Genomic DNA, 14389 nt, shown 5'->3' with positions numbered 1-14389 from the left:
ACTGGGACATTGTGCATTAAATAAAACACTACAGATGATAGGAGAACATGAGACGGGGCTTTGTGGAGTGTGCCAGGAGGAGGAGGAGACGGTAGAGCATGTAATACTGCGGTGCAAGGGTTATGATGTGGAGAGGAAAGTTCTGCAGAATAGATTGAAGGAGCGGGGAATCGGGGAATTTAATCTGAAGAGTGTGTTGGAGGGTAGTAGGGCACAGGTGAGGGAACTGGTGGGGTTTTTGAAGGCTATAGGTGTTTATGAAAGAGTGTAAGGTGTTTTTTTTTTGTTTGTTTGTTTGTTTGTTTGATTTGGATACAGATTGTAAGCTCACTGTCTGACCCATACTCCGGAACAGTAGGAGGCGGTAATGCTCCTTTACGTTGGTTGCCAACCGCCGTTAAACACAAAGAAGAAGAAGAAGAAGAAGAAGGCTATGGCGGAACTCCCACAGAGGCCAGCAGGTGGATGAGGAGAGACCCGAGGCGGCCGCCGGTCTGAGTGTCAGGTGAACTGAACTTCAGGTAAGAAGTTATGACCTGCAGTCTATCTGGGTCAGATATAAACCAAGTTTAGGTGTAGTTTATTTTCGTTGTGCTGACTTTTTACAGTCGGTTACAATAACTCCTACTGTGTACTAGCTAGCATGACCGGTGTTTCAGATCAACTGCCGTTGGTCGAACAGATGTGTGGCAGTCTTGCGTTTCAGGAGCTGCTACTGACAAACCAGCAAAAAAAAACCGCCAAATGTGTCATCTGTGACACTTGTTAGTTTATCTCAAACACACTCCGTCAGTCTTGATGCTGTTGAACAACAAAATGTTTAAAAATGTTGTGAGTTTACCTGGTGATATCCTCATGTGCGACGCGATCGCGAAAACAGCAAACAATTAACACCACGCCGATGTTGTTCACAGGACAGCGAGAGTAAACGATCGGGAGACTCTTGTTGTCGTTATCGTCCCCCTCACACGTTTTATTTCTCCGGTTTCAGTGTTTTTGCTTCACAACTAAAGCGTGCAGTTTACTTTGTGTGCAGTAACATGGACTCGAGTCAACCAGCGCCACCTCTGGCCAAGTGCCACAGCCTACAGCCAGATCAACTTGTGACACACATCTGCACCACGTTTGAATTCGTTTCATGCACAATACATTTGTACCTTTCAATTGTGTCTGTTTGTTTTGTGCGTCATGCAAATAAACCTTTGAAATGAATGAAATGATATCATGTATTTATTATTGGCCTACATTTGTACAAAATTCCAAATTATATACACAAAGTCATAGAAATCACCACTCCAATTGGTCATCATGATTTTAATATTCTCTTTTTTCATAACAATGAAATACGCCTTGCACAAATATGACACATCAATGGTTCATTAGTGTTGTCACATCACATTCTGTAAGCATCTTCTGTCTGTGTCCTTTCTCTGGAAATGAATATTTCCAGCCAATATAGGCAATCCATCAACATGGCTGGAGAGTTGGTAGTTACTCTGTATAAGTGTGGTTAATCTAATGAACATTTGTAAGGAGATGGCAGTTACTGTGAATTTACAGCAGTTACACAGTGATTAGTAATAAACAGAGCCAGTGAGAGTGAGTGGATTTAAGAAAGTCAGTGACTCAGGTGTGTCATCTGTTTTTGGGACTGGAGGAGACGTAGAAATCTTTTGTTTTAAATCTTAGTTAGGAAGATTCCTGTTTTAAAACAAGCACTTTTTGTGAGAAATGCAAGAAGTACATCTGTAGAAAGCACACAATTACATTCTGTCCATCATGTGGACAAAATTGAAAATGTTGAACATTGAAAAACTGAGAACGTTGGGCAAGTTCAAAAGAAATGTGTTTGTAAGAACGAAAAACCTTTACCAAATTGTTCCTAAAATAGTTATGGAAAGTCTAACTGTTGTATGTCTGCGTTCCACATGTTGATCTAATGGAAAATAAAGTTGCTATTGTTTTATTGCAGTTTTTTGACAATTCTGAGTGGATTTACACAGTACGGGCCAAAATGACCCGCAACAAAATCAATATCATTTTTTTGTTTTTCAACATAATATAAGGCTTAAGTTCCAAAACTTGCATATGATCTTCAATTTTTAGCAGATCCAATATCACATAGCAGCTGGAGCAGTCTCAAATGGAGGTCAGTCCACTGCTGCCACCTGTGGCCAAGTACCATAACCTACTACTAGATTAACTTGTGACACATCTGCACCTGCTGCTATGATCACATTGAGTAGAGGCTGAGTGGCTGCACTTACACCTGGTACATCCAAATCTACCCACAAACATGTTGAAAGATGCAATCCCAGCAATGTGGATTGTCAACACTAAAAACAATCAGTAAGCAAAGACAACAGGGATCAATTTTTTCTGTTTATTTAGCACCCACAACATTTGTAGTCGCCTTCTGCACAGGGGAAGTCCACACACACTGTGTGGTACCACTTTCCGCAGAAGGTGCATTCAATCTGCAAGATTGAATGAGATTGTCAGGGTCATTGTCTGACTGTTTGTTACTAATCACCTGCTGTACATTCACAGTAACTGCCATCTCCTTACAAATGTTTATTAGATTGACCACACTTATACAGACTGTATATAACAACCAACTCTAAAATGTTTGTTCGCAGAGAAAAGACACAGGCAGACTACGCTAACGACATGTGATGTTACAACACTAGTGAAATATTAGTGTCATTTCATTCATTTCAAAGGTTTATTTGCATGACGCACAAAACAAACAGACACAATTGAAAGGTACAAATGTATTGTGCATGAAACGAATTCAAACGTGGTGCAGATGTGTGTCACAAGTTGATCTGGCTGTAGGCTGTGGCACTTGGCCAGAGGTGGCGCTGGCTGACTCGAGTCCATGTTAGTGCACACAAAGTAAACTGCACGCTTTGGTTGTGAAGCAAAAACACTGAAACCGGAGAAATAAAACGTGCGAGGGGGACGATAACGACAACAAGAGTCTCCCGATCGTTTACTCTCGCTGTCCTGTGAACAACATCGGCGTGGTGTTAATTGTTTGCTGTTTTCGCGATCGCGTCGCACATGAGGATATCACCAGGTAAACTCACAACATTTTTAAACATTTTGTTGTTCAACAGCATCAAGACTGACGGAGTGTGTTTGAGATGAACTAACAAGTGTCACAGATGACACATTTGGCGGTTTTTTTTGCTGGTTTGTCAGTAGCAGCTCCTGAAACGCAAGACTGCCACACATCTGTTCGACCAACGGCAGTTGATCTAAACGCCAGTTGATCTGGAACACCGGGTTTCTATATAGCTGGGTGGGTGCTTTGATGTTACTGATAGTGAACTTTATTTTATTCATAAGGTTAGTTAGAGTTGCCAACCCTCCCGTATTCACAGAAAATATTACGCATGTCGTATTGAGCTGAAAAGGAACAGTTTGTCCCGGACATGAGCTACAATGAAAAAGACAAAGCTGGAGTTATTCTGTGTCTTTGCTGCACAGCTGCTGCCTCTTCTCCTCTCATTCTCTCCCCTCCCTCTCCTGTTGCTACTTCAATCATGAAACTGATCAATGATCAGCTGATCGGCTTTTCTCTCTTGTTTATTTATCACTCACTTTGCGCCAGAAAGAGGAAACCGTCGGATGTCGCACTAAACAACAGCAGCACGTTTAAGCTTGATCAGCTGTTGTTAGAATTTATTTAATATTAATTTCTAGTATCAGCTGATGTTTGCTGGAGCCACAGCTGTAAAGCTGCTGGTCATGATATCGGTTTGGTTATCTGGTGAGAGGGAAACATGGTAGCAGGGGCGATTCTAGGGTCAGAGCTTTGGGGGTGCTGAGCACCCAGAGAGCTGCTCGGCCAGGCAAGATCAACTTTACTCATCACGATGAGACGTCTTCCCTGTCTCTGTCAGTCCCTGCATCCCTACATGTCTCCAGTTGTCCCGAGTTCTCTCTGTCTGTCTCCTCGGTGCATTTAAACCCCTGTACCTCCCTGTCCTCATCGTCTGTTGTCCTCGTCTCTGTTATCAGTCATCATAATTTTACCATCTCTGTGCAAGTCTGCAAATTTCTTTATTAAATCATAAGATTCTTAAATTCATCAAGTCTCTCTGTGCCTGGGTCCTCGTCACGATACATGACATCACTGTTTTGCAACTTTGCCTATTGTACAATGTATGAAAAGATCTTTACTGCAGGTACTACTATGGAAACCACATGTTCATCTAATAAAAGATGTATATTTGTCCGCAGGCTACGGACAATTTTAAGTTTTACATTTTAAATATGCTATATAAAATTCAACGGGAGCAACAGGACGGTCAGATGTCGCTGATTTTACTACAGTGTAGGACGGGTTGTAGGCAGGGCCATTTACCATTTACCATAACTGTGCAGGGGCGGGTCTAGCAAAGTTTTGCCAGGGGGCCAGGTAGGGCATTAACATGGAAGGGGGGCACAAAGAAATACTTTTCTTTCTTATTCTCATTTAAAATGTTTAGCTTTTATTAAATTATTGTCTGAATTTTACAACCAAAGTTTTTATCTGATGTAAAATGTATAGAAATCATAAATTTACCAACAAGACAGTGTACATCACTGTCACAACAGCATCTGTTTTCATTCAAAGGCTTTATGGCTTTTCCTGTAATACCTGGTGGGCTGGTCTCTAGTCAAAATGCCTGGGTCGATTTTTTGTCCCAGTCCAGCCCTGCCTACAACCCGTCCTACTCTGTAGTAAAATCAGCGACATCTGACCGGCCTGTTGCTCCCGTTGAATTTTATATAACATATTTAAAATGTAAAACTTAAAATTGTCCACTGAGAGAGGACTTTTTATTAGTGATCTTAACAGTATTTTTTTTTCATATTAATTTAATTTGTTCATCTAATTGAATATAATCTATTTGTATATGATTGTCAGTCCAAAGAGGAAGAGAGGAAAGAGGGGAACGTGAGGAGAAAGTACAAGGTCAGGAAGAGGCAGGTAAGAAAACAGACAAGGAAAAGTGACAGGCAAAACAGAAACCGTTCAACTGCTTGAGTGAGTTGACTACCAAAAAGTGATAGACAGATTTGCCAGTCAAGGTGAGGCGACATGGGTTAAAATAAAATTTTAAAAAAATCTACAGAGCCATAGTAGTATCTGCAGTAAAGATCTTTTCATACATTGTACCATAGGCAAAGTTGCAAAACAGTGATGTCATGTATCGTGACGAGGACCCAGGCACAGAGAGACTTGATGAATTTAAGAATCTTATGATTTACTAAAGAAATTTGCAGACTTGCACAGAGATGGTAAAATTATGATGACTGATAACAGAGACGAGGACAACAGACGATGAGGACAGGGAGGTACAGGGGTTTAAATGCACTGAGGAGACAGACAGAGAGAACTCGGGACAACTGGAGACATGTAGGGATGCAGGGACTGACAGAGACAGGGAAGACGTCTCATCGTGATGAGTAAAGTTGATCTTGCCTGGCTGAGCAGCTCTCTGGATGCTCAGCACCCCCAAAGCTCTGATCCTAGAATCGCCCCTGCTACCATCAACCCAACATACTACACAAATGCACGGCAACGCCTTGAAGTCATTCTGTTGTTGCCAAAGAACTGATGAGAAAGATGTTTGACGAGCTTAATCTATGTGTTAGCCAGTAGTTTGTGTAGGAGTCATATGAGCTGTTCCTTTTTTGATTAAGTGGGTTGGTTTAAATGCACTCACTGTATTGGTACACGGGTGTGGGGCGTGACTCATGGGTGTGTTAGGTGATAAATGTGGTTGCACTCACCTGTTCACGGCACCTGATGTTGATGAGCAGAAAGGTAGGGTGAGCATGAGGCGAAACCTTCTGTTGACTGCAGCTTGAGCGCAGTTATGCAATAGGCCAATGTTGTAATTTGGCATAGTAAATGGTGCAGTTATTTGTGCAGTCTGTGCATTTGTTTAAGGTTTGAGCCCATGTGCCGATTTGTATAGTGGACAGTTGTGTGTGGAATAAAAGTAGCAAATAGTACAGAGGTGTATCTCATGTGTTTACTGTTGCGCGTCATCTGTGTCCTCATGTTTAGCCTGCCGCGGCCTTTGGTTGGAGGAGCCGCAATAGTTTGGATATAGAGAATGCTGGTGGCATGAATGAAAACTTTGAAGCTTCGTCCAGCGATGAAATTGAAATCATAATAAGGAGGGATTCTTCTATCAGGTGGAAAGATGAATTAACAACAGCAAAATTACAATATGTAATATGTATTTGTAAAGAAATATTATAGACAGTTTTGAAAGATATAGATAGATCTGTAAAGATGTCAAGCAGCTTCTAGATGCTTAAAGGAAGCAGTAAGGTCAGTTTCCATTCTGGGTTTTCAGCATTAATAAAGAAACCTGCAACAAGGTGAGTAATGTTTGAGGTCCAAAAGAAATCAACACAGACATTTTTGACAGTGCTTTTCTACCTGAACATTCAAAGCGCTCTGTACAGGTTGCCTCATTCACACCTGTTCATAGAAGCCCTTTTTCTGTGCTTTCTATCTAACATTCACACACATTCATACTCTGATGAATGCATCAGAGAGTGACTTGGGGTTAATGTCTTGCCCAAGGACAGTTAGCATGCAGTCTGGAGCAGCCAGGGATCGACCCAAAAACCATCTGATTAGTAGATGACCTGCTCCACCTCCTGAGCCACAGCCGCCCCTTTTAGAGGTAAAGAATCAATTAGAAAGTAAGTACAGTAATTTTTTGAGGTGATTTGATTAAAAAAATCATTTTTTGCTTCTAATTACATAATTAAGGTGTAATTACATCTTCCAACAATTGATACATTGTCATAAACGTATCATTTATCTACTAAAAATACATAGGAGCTGGCGTCATGTTGTGGAAGCTGCCATCTTGCCCCCACCATCATACGCTGGCTGAGATGGGCATCGCTGCTCCGCCTTTTCATGTTTTATGTAAGTGGCTTTATACATTTATACATACATGTATATTTTGGTGATCTCTTTCTCAGTATGTTTTTCTTCTTATGGAAATAAGCAAAGATGAAACCAGTTAATGTTAGGCTCCAGTGTCCTAAAAAATCCCACCTTTCCCCTGATAAACAAATTGATTGCATTCTCACATTGTGTGGGAATTGATGATTAATTACAACTTCGATGAGCCACTTCAAAGAAAGTTTCACCTGCGTGGGCAGCAACGGAAAGTCCAGATGTGCAAACAGAAGGTTTCCACATTAAAATCTCGATATTTTAATCATCTAGGGTAAAATTGTAGTTTTTCATTAACAGGAACACAGTGGAAAGAAACTATATCATTCGGATTGTCTACATTGGAAGGAACTACTTCTTCTTCCGCCTTTCATAGTCATGTGTGAAATACGGCTGTATAAATGTGTGGCAGCCTCTGGTGTGCGCACTCACAACAATGGCTGAGCGTAATTAGAGTCATGTGCTGACGTATTTTACATCCACAAACAGCCGAGACGTGGTTTGCGATACATGTGGCAAGAAAGTGAGGTGTTGTGGCAACACCACTAACCTTGTCAAACACCTCAGAGTAAATCATATCACAGAATATGAGGAGCTTATGTTGAGGCGAACTGAAGAGGAGGAGAAGGACAGGTGCTGCTAGGGTGAGACAGACGTCTCTCAGGGAGTCCTTTAATGCTGCAGGCAGGCAAGGTGTTCAAATAGCGCACAACTTCAGTTTTTTTATTTCTATATGATGAACTCTGCATTATTAAGTGATAAGAACAAGTAATCTGATGTCCTGTAATCATTATGACGCTATAATTTGAGATAAAATAAAAGAGTAAAGTTTTTGTACAAAGTATCCGATCAGTATCGTCGATACCTCCCTGAATTTTACTTTGTATCGGACCGGAAAGGAAATCAGTGGTATTGAACATCACTAGTGATCAAACGTCAGGCCAAGCTGGAAGTGATTCCTGTCTTCTCTAACTTCTACAACACTGTCCAATAGAGACACGTGAATGAAATGCAGCGTCATTAAAAACACTGATGATCTTTATTTAAAAATGTAATATATTTACATCTGAATAAACTTTTAGGCATTACGCTGACGGACGGATGGATGGACAATGAATGCTTTCTCGTCCTTCTTGTCATGCACCATGGAAGTGTCTGAGGGGCTTTTCCACTTGGAATCGGGATACTGTGTCCACACTTCAGAGGTGGAGTTTCCAGCATCTCACCTGGGCCTCATCTGCAAACAATCAGCAGGAGGGCTTCTTAAACCAGCGCTGCCTGCTACTCCTCGCCAGTTTGTTCTGCCATCTCCAGTGGTAACTAGGCTTCACCTCTGCTCCAGTTCTGGCTTGCTCCTTCCCTGTGTTTAACCTTGTTTTCCCTGTGTTTAGGTCTCCTCTGCCAACATACTAATCCTACCCTCAAACTCCCTTACCCGTCCTGCAACTTCTTCTCCCTCTGTTGCAGAATTCCCGTTGGATTGTTCCCATCAGGAGCCAGGTGTTCAGTCTCTCGATAGCTTTTCCTCTGGTTCCTGCTCTCTGCTGACACTCCTAGCTCGAGCCACGTTCTCCATTCCCTCTCTTTAAGCAAAGTCTCATAAATAGTTTAACCATGTGCATTGAATCTGCATTTGGGTCTAAGCTTTCTATGGAGGGAAGAAATCATCACAGTGACATCTATTCAATTTTCAATTCAATTTTATTTATAGAGCGCCAAATGACAGCAACAGTCACCTCAAGGCGCTTTATATTGTAAGGTATACTTACAAAAAAAAGCCCAACAATCATATGACCCCCTATGAGCAAGCACTTTGGCGACAGTGGGAAGGAAAAACTCCCTGCTAAAGCTATCCACTAAAGAAAGAGAAATATATTTTTGTTTCATTTTTTATTTGTCTTCTTCTTCCTTCTGGGATTTGGAAGCAACAAGTAAAGTATGCATATTATACACAAAAGCAGACTTAAATGATCTGACACATGCAAAATGTAGCCAATTGTTATCATTTTATTATCATTTATTATCATCTACCCTGTGTTCTCAAAACGAACACAGGGTAGAGAGATGATGGAGGAAATGAAAAAGAAGAGATTAAAGGACAGGTAGAGGGGGGGGGTGGAGGGAAAAAGGAGGGATAGATAAAAAGAAGGAAAGAGACAGGGCAGAGAAAACCCCAACAATCACATGACCCCCTTTGAGCAAGCACTTTGGCGACAGTGGGAAGGAAAAACTCCCTTTTAACAGGAAGAAACCTCCAGCAGAACCAGGCTCAGGGAGGGGCGGCCATCTGCTGCGACCGGTTGGGGAGGGGCAAGGAAAACAGGATAAAGACAGACAGAGGTTAACGAGTACAATTCAGTGCAGAGAGGTCTATTAAACATAGTGGGTGAAGAAGAAACACCCAGTGCATCATGGGAATCCCCCGGCAGCCTAATGCTGGGCATACACTGTGCGATTTTTGGCCCATTTTGAGCCGATTTTTCAGTCGTGCGACCGTTTGGAGGATCGTGTGTCGTGCATCGTCTATATGGGGTAACGAGAAGCGATTAACACTTCTCGACCAGCTCCCGATCATCAATCGTTTGCTGGTAAGAAAATCAAACCTGTTTGAAGTCCTGTCGGTTGTCCTGAGGGCGTCACCGCAGCGTCTTACACTGCGCACGCGCAAACGCAGAAATGAGAGTGAAAAGACTCACCCCTGCGAGTCAATCGTACAGTTTGAGCAGGAGCTGAATAACGCGACTGAAAAAATCGCAGCACAGTGTATGCCCAGCTTATTGCAGCATGGAGGATTCAGGGTCACCTGAGTAGGCCATCAGCCTTCTAAAAGGATACTGAAGAAACCCGTCGAAAGAGTGTTAGTCTTCATCACTGCTGCTGCTGGACTCAATTGAACACCTCCGAAATTTGCACACAGGCAAGTATTCCTCTTCTTCCTCAAAATCCTCTCGGGAACACTTCCTCGAGCCTCCAGCTTCATGGTTGCCAAGCTCTTCGTGTGCATCTTCAAAAAGTTCATCACTGCTGCTCTCAGAGTGGTCGTACACAGCTGAGCTGGTCCCCGAATCAGAGTGTGCAAGCCTGGATTTTTTGCTATCACGCTCTTCTTCGTCAACATCTTCCTCTCTGGACCTTTTCGTGGATCCACCGGGCTGCGGTTCTTCTTCTGTTGACTGCTCATTGATGTCCTCATCAGCAATATTACCAACACGAGGACAGCCCTCGCCATCAGAAGCAGAGAAGAAGTCAGAGTCATCATCAGAAAACTCCTCGCTCCGTCTGATTCTTTTGTATGGTTCCACATCTTCTTCATCCATCTCTCTAGACCTCCTCCTGGATACACCTGGCTGAGGGTCCTCTTCTGGGATGTGCTGGTCAACATCCACACAGTCTTCAAATGCCTCATCCGAATCCTCATTTTCAATGCCAACAACAACCACAGCATTATGATCCTCATGCTGTTCATTGTTGACAGCATTGGCATTAAATTCCCTTACATTAATATTTTGAACGATGACATTGTTGTCATCATCATCATCGTCATCGTCAGTGTCAGTGTCACCGTAAAGGTAATTGTCATATTGTTCCAGTACTGAAGTTACTAGCCTATCCACAAACAAACAAATATCACAAAGAGCAAGATAAAGATCGTTCGCGAAGCCCCGGAGTCCACCAATATCTTCGTTAGCTCGTCGGTTAGCTCGTCGGTTAGCTGGTCGGTTAGCTCGCCGGTTAGCCCGCCGGTTAGCTCGTCGGTTAACTGGTTGATTAGCAGGTTCCTGATCTCCACTTGCAGTTGATCGTGGGTTAACCTGTTGGCCTGCAAGATCATTTAATCTTTTAATTAGCATCCATAACTATCTGCTGAAAATCTGTTTTTCATCAATTTCAAGACTGAGCACATGTGCTTACCGTTACGGTTGTTTTGTGATCCATCACCACTTTCACTCATTTTGACTACAAGGAACACAAAACAGCAATGATCACTAAACCTCAACTCAGAATGTTCAGAGAATTTGCTTTTTTGGTGATGACTTTAGGCTGCGTCCGAACGTACACGGCTATGTTTGAAAACGGACGTTTTCCTTTTTCGTTTAAAAAAAAAAAAATCCAGTCCACATGTGCAGCTTTGAAAAAATATCTCCTTCCACATATAAACGCTAAAAACAAAAAGACAAAGCTGCGCTTTCAAAAATAGCCGTGTACAAGTGGACGCAGCCTCAGTTTCTCAGAAATTCCAATAGTTTGTTTGAGAACAAAACTTAAGTCTTCTCTATTTTCCTAAATGAACAAAATAATCTCAGAAATAATCGTGTTAAAAGGAGCTTCTGTCACTCCAAGATATGATTAAGAACATTTTCTAATTCATGTATAGTTTGTCAAATATGACATCAGCTGACAAATAGTTAAGTCTTCATTTGTTTTCCTGGAAAATATAGTCTAGTCTTGCACAATGTAAAGTACATAAATACTGTCCTGGCAGGCAGGAAAATCAGGCTTCATATATTTAAGTAAATGATCTTAAGTTTACAAACTGAAATGTGAGCTTACTTTAGTTCTTGGTAAATTACAGAGCAGTTAATCCTCGGGGAAACGTCGAAATGTCACTAAATAGTGGTCTGCGTTCATACGGTTGCAGTGTCTTCAGTTTTGTGTTCATATGCTGATGTTTTCATTCAAAACATGCTTAAATGCTGTGATGTCATTTTAGCATCAAAGACTGTAGAATGTGCAGAGATTCTTTTTACATCAAGTTGTTTGCTCAGAGTTTGATATCTTTTAAATGGAGACAAAAAAACAGACAGAAGTGGATGTAAAAGACTAAAGCAGTCAATGTGTTATTATTTTCATTTATTCTAATAGTTCCTGTAAAGTTCTACTCTAAGAGATTCATCTTGGCCTTCATGCAGGATTAAAGCTCAATAATGAGGACACACACAAAATATAAAACATTTATGATTGTTAGGCAAAGTTATCAAAGCATATATCCACTAATATGGTCTCATTCTTGCTCTGCGCCCTCATTTTTCCCTGGAGGCATCGCTATGGCAACAAAACATATAAATATAAACTTTATTTGTACAAATCTGTGATGTTGATGTGCACAACGTGGGATTCAGACCTCGGAGGGTTACTCAACAAATCACGAAAAATTAGGTTTAAATTTCTGTTCATGACGGTGCAGATTTCTGACATTTTGTGTACTTTAAGCATTTAACAATTTGATTGTTTCTAATAAAAACTGTGTGAAACTCAAGTTAGACCTGTGTTTGTAAATGAACCGCCCCATGTTGTGTAGCTTTCTGGATTTTATACTTATTGGGCTACATATTAATTTATTATACAGGCTATACAGTAGATCAAATCTAAACTCACATGTTTAAAGTGTTTAATCATGTGGGCTACAGACAACAATCAAGTTATGGCCTATATTGATATGAAAAACGTGCATACTTAGTGCATTTGAATCATTTTAACCATATGTAACCACCTGCATGTCATGGTCCCGGGACTTCTACCTGGTTTTTTGTGTGTCTTGTGTTGTTGTTGTTTGTTTGCCATTTAATACTTGTACAGCTGCTGTTATCACTCTATATTTCTTCATACATTCTTATATATTTCTATATTGTGTATTTGTGTATTTTGTTGTACAGTTATTTTATTTTCAACTTTAATTTATATTTTTATCTTGTTCTTTCCCAGTTAAATTTACCCTTCATTCTAATTTGTTGTTGTACAGTTATTTTATTTTGAACTTAATTTTTATATTTTATCTTATTCTTTCCTAGTCAAATGTACCATTTTAATTTTAATTTTCATATTTATTTCTTATCCTATTCATAGTCTTTCTTTTTTCTTCTTTAGGTCACGAGCAGTTGTGTAAGCATTTCACTGCATATCATACTGTGTATGACTGTGTATGTGACAAATAAATAATTGAATTTGAATTTGATTTGCTGTCAGTTTTAGGGTCCCTAGGTTGTTCTGTTAAGATGTTGCTTATTTGATTTCCCCTCGTGACCTTACCCCCTGTGTGCCCCCTCTGTGTATCTGCCAGTCCCCATGCCTCATTTCTCCTCCTTGTGTTTTATTCCATGTTTTCCCCAGCCCGCTACGTCTGTGTTCTCTTCCAATCTGGTCTGCGTCTCTGTGTGCTTCCTGTTTTACTTTGATAGTCTCCCGTCAGTGTTGTGTTACTCCTGCCGTGTCTCGTTATGATTATCAGTGTCACCTGTGTTCCCCGTGTGCTCCCACTTCCCTCGTTAACCCTCTGTGTATTTATGTCCGCGTCTCCTACATTTCCTACATAATAGAGCTATAATAAATGTTTGTTTGGAGTCAGAAGCCAGTTAAAAGCTGTACGTGGTACCTGAGGCGGTGCTGCACTGACCAGATGTTTCTGGCTATTTGCTGGTTCAGCCTGCCTATCACTGCAGCTCTTGGCTCTTATTGGTCAGGCTGACGGCATGCTCACTCAGCACAATATAAAACAGAAGAGGGTAACAATAGAAACATTAGTGCTGTGTGTGTGTGTGTGTTGTAAAGACAGTCCAAATCAGGGTTTTAAAATGTGTTGCTGTCTCCATCCAGCATCAAAGCTGCAGTGAAATTTCCTTCATTGAAATTTTGGCTCAAAGGAAAACAGTGTTGTTATTGTCAATCTCCAATTAAAATAAAAGTGTAATTAAACCAAGGCAGACTTGTATTGACTGGACATGGTAGAATTCTGCTGAATTACCCCCTTTATTGCTGAGTCATGCAAATGGTCTACAGATGGTCGCAGGAAGTGCTCCACCGCAGTTTTCCTGGGATGCCACGACTTTCGACTCTCATCTGATCAAGCACGAGAAAGCATGAGTCTGCACCACAGCTGCCTGAATGCAAAGCAGGGAGGATCGTGTAAGGATCGCCAGAGTCGGCGTCTTTCACCGAGCCACAACTCAGTCGACATTTAAATACACAGATGTGGTTTTTATTCGTTTGAATACGACTTATGCTCAAGAAGATGATCTTTAACACTTCCCCATTCCTGGTTACTCTACAAGTGAGAATCATCAACCATGAGAGCATTGCAAATATGAACTTCTAATGCATATTCAGCTCCATTTGTCATGGTTCAGAAAGCAAAAACAGGCTGAAGGCCCCAAGATGATGACATCTGTAGTTCAAACAACTTTAGCGTTAAATATGCTCCAGTTAGCAGCAACGTTCCCTCTAATTTTTCATGTGTCCGAGCGAACACACAAACTCCCTGAGCGTCCCTTGGACCACTGTGAGCAACAGCACACGTGTGCAATGTGGTCACGCTAGCATCCAAGTTACATGGTTTATTAAAATAATCAAATTACAGCATTTGTGTTAGACTACTTTTAATTAACTGCTTCAGCCCACTTACAATGAAAA

At 41.2% G+C, this 14389-nt stretch overlaps 1 long non-coding RNA gene across 3 annotated transcripts in view; it reads left to right on the top strand.

Annotated features, from left to right (window-relative positions):
* The first annotated feature begins 420 nt into the window (after positions 1–420).
* The window catches only part of LOC134616058 (uncharacterized), a 30206-nt gene continuing 16237 nt past the window's right edge, over positions 421–14389 (top strand). The window contains exons 1-4 of one of the 3 annotated variants that reach the window (XR_010091401.1): positions 421–521; positions 6599–6701; positions 6860–6952; positions 8068–8301. This is a non-coding gene — a long non-coding RNA (uncharacterized LOC134616058). Of the gene's footprint in view, positions 522–6598; positions 6721–6859; positions 6953–8067; positions 8302–14389 lie in introns of all 3 variants that reach the window. The other 2 variants (XR_010091403.1, XR_010091402.1) reach the window with 2 other exon arrangements.

The sequence above is a fragment of the Pelmatolapia mariae genome, linkage group LG17, assembly GCF_036321145.2.
Source record: "Pelmatolapia mariae isolate MD_Pm_ZW linkage group LG17, Pm_UMD_F_2, whole genome shotgun sequence".
Classification (NCBI taxonomy): Eukaryota; Metazoa; Chordata; class Actinopteri; order Cichliformes; family Cichlidae; genus Pelmatolapia; species Pelmatolapia mariae.
The sequence above is the reverse complement of the archived record's forward strand: the minus strand, read 5'-3'. Positions and strand labels throughout refer to the sequence as shown.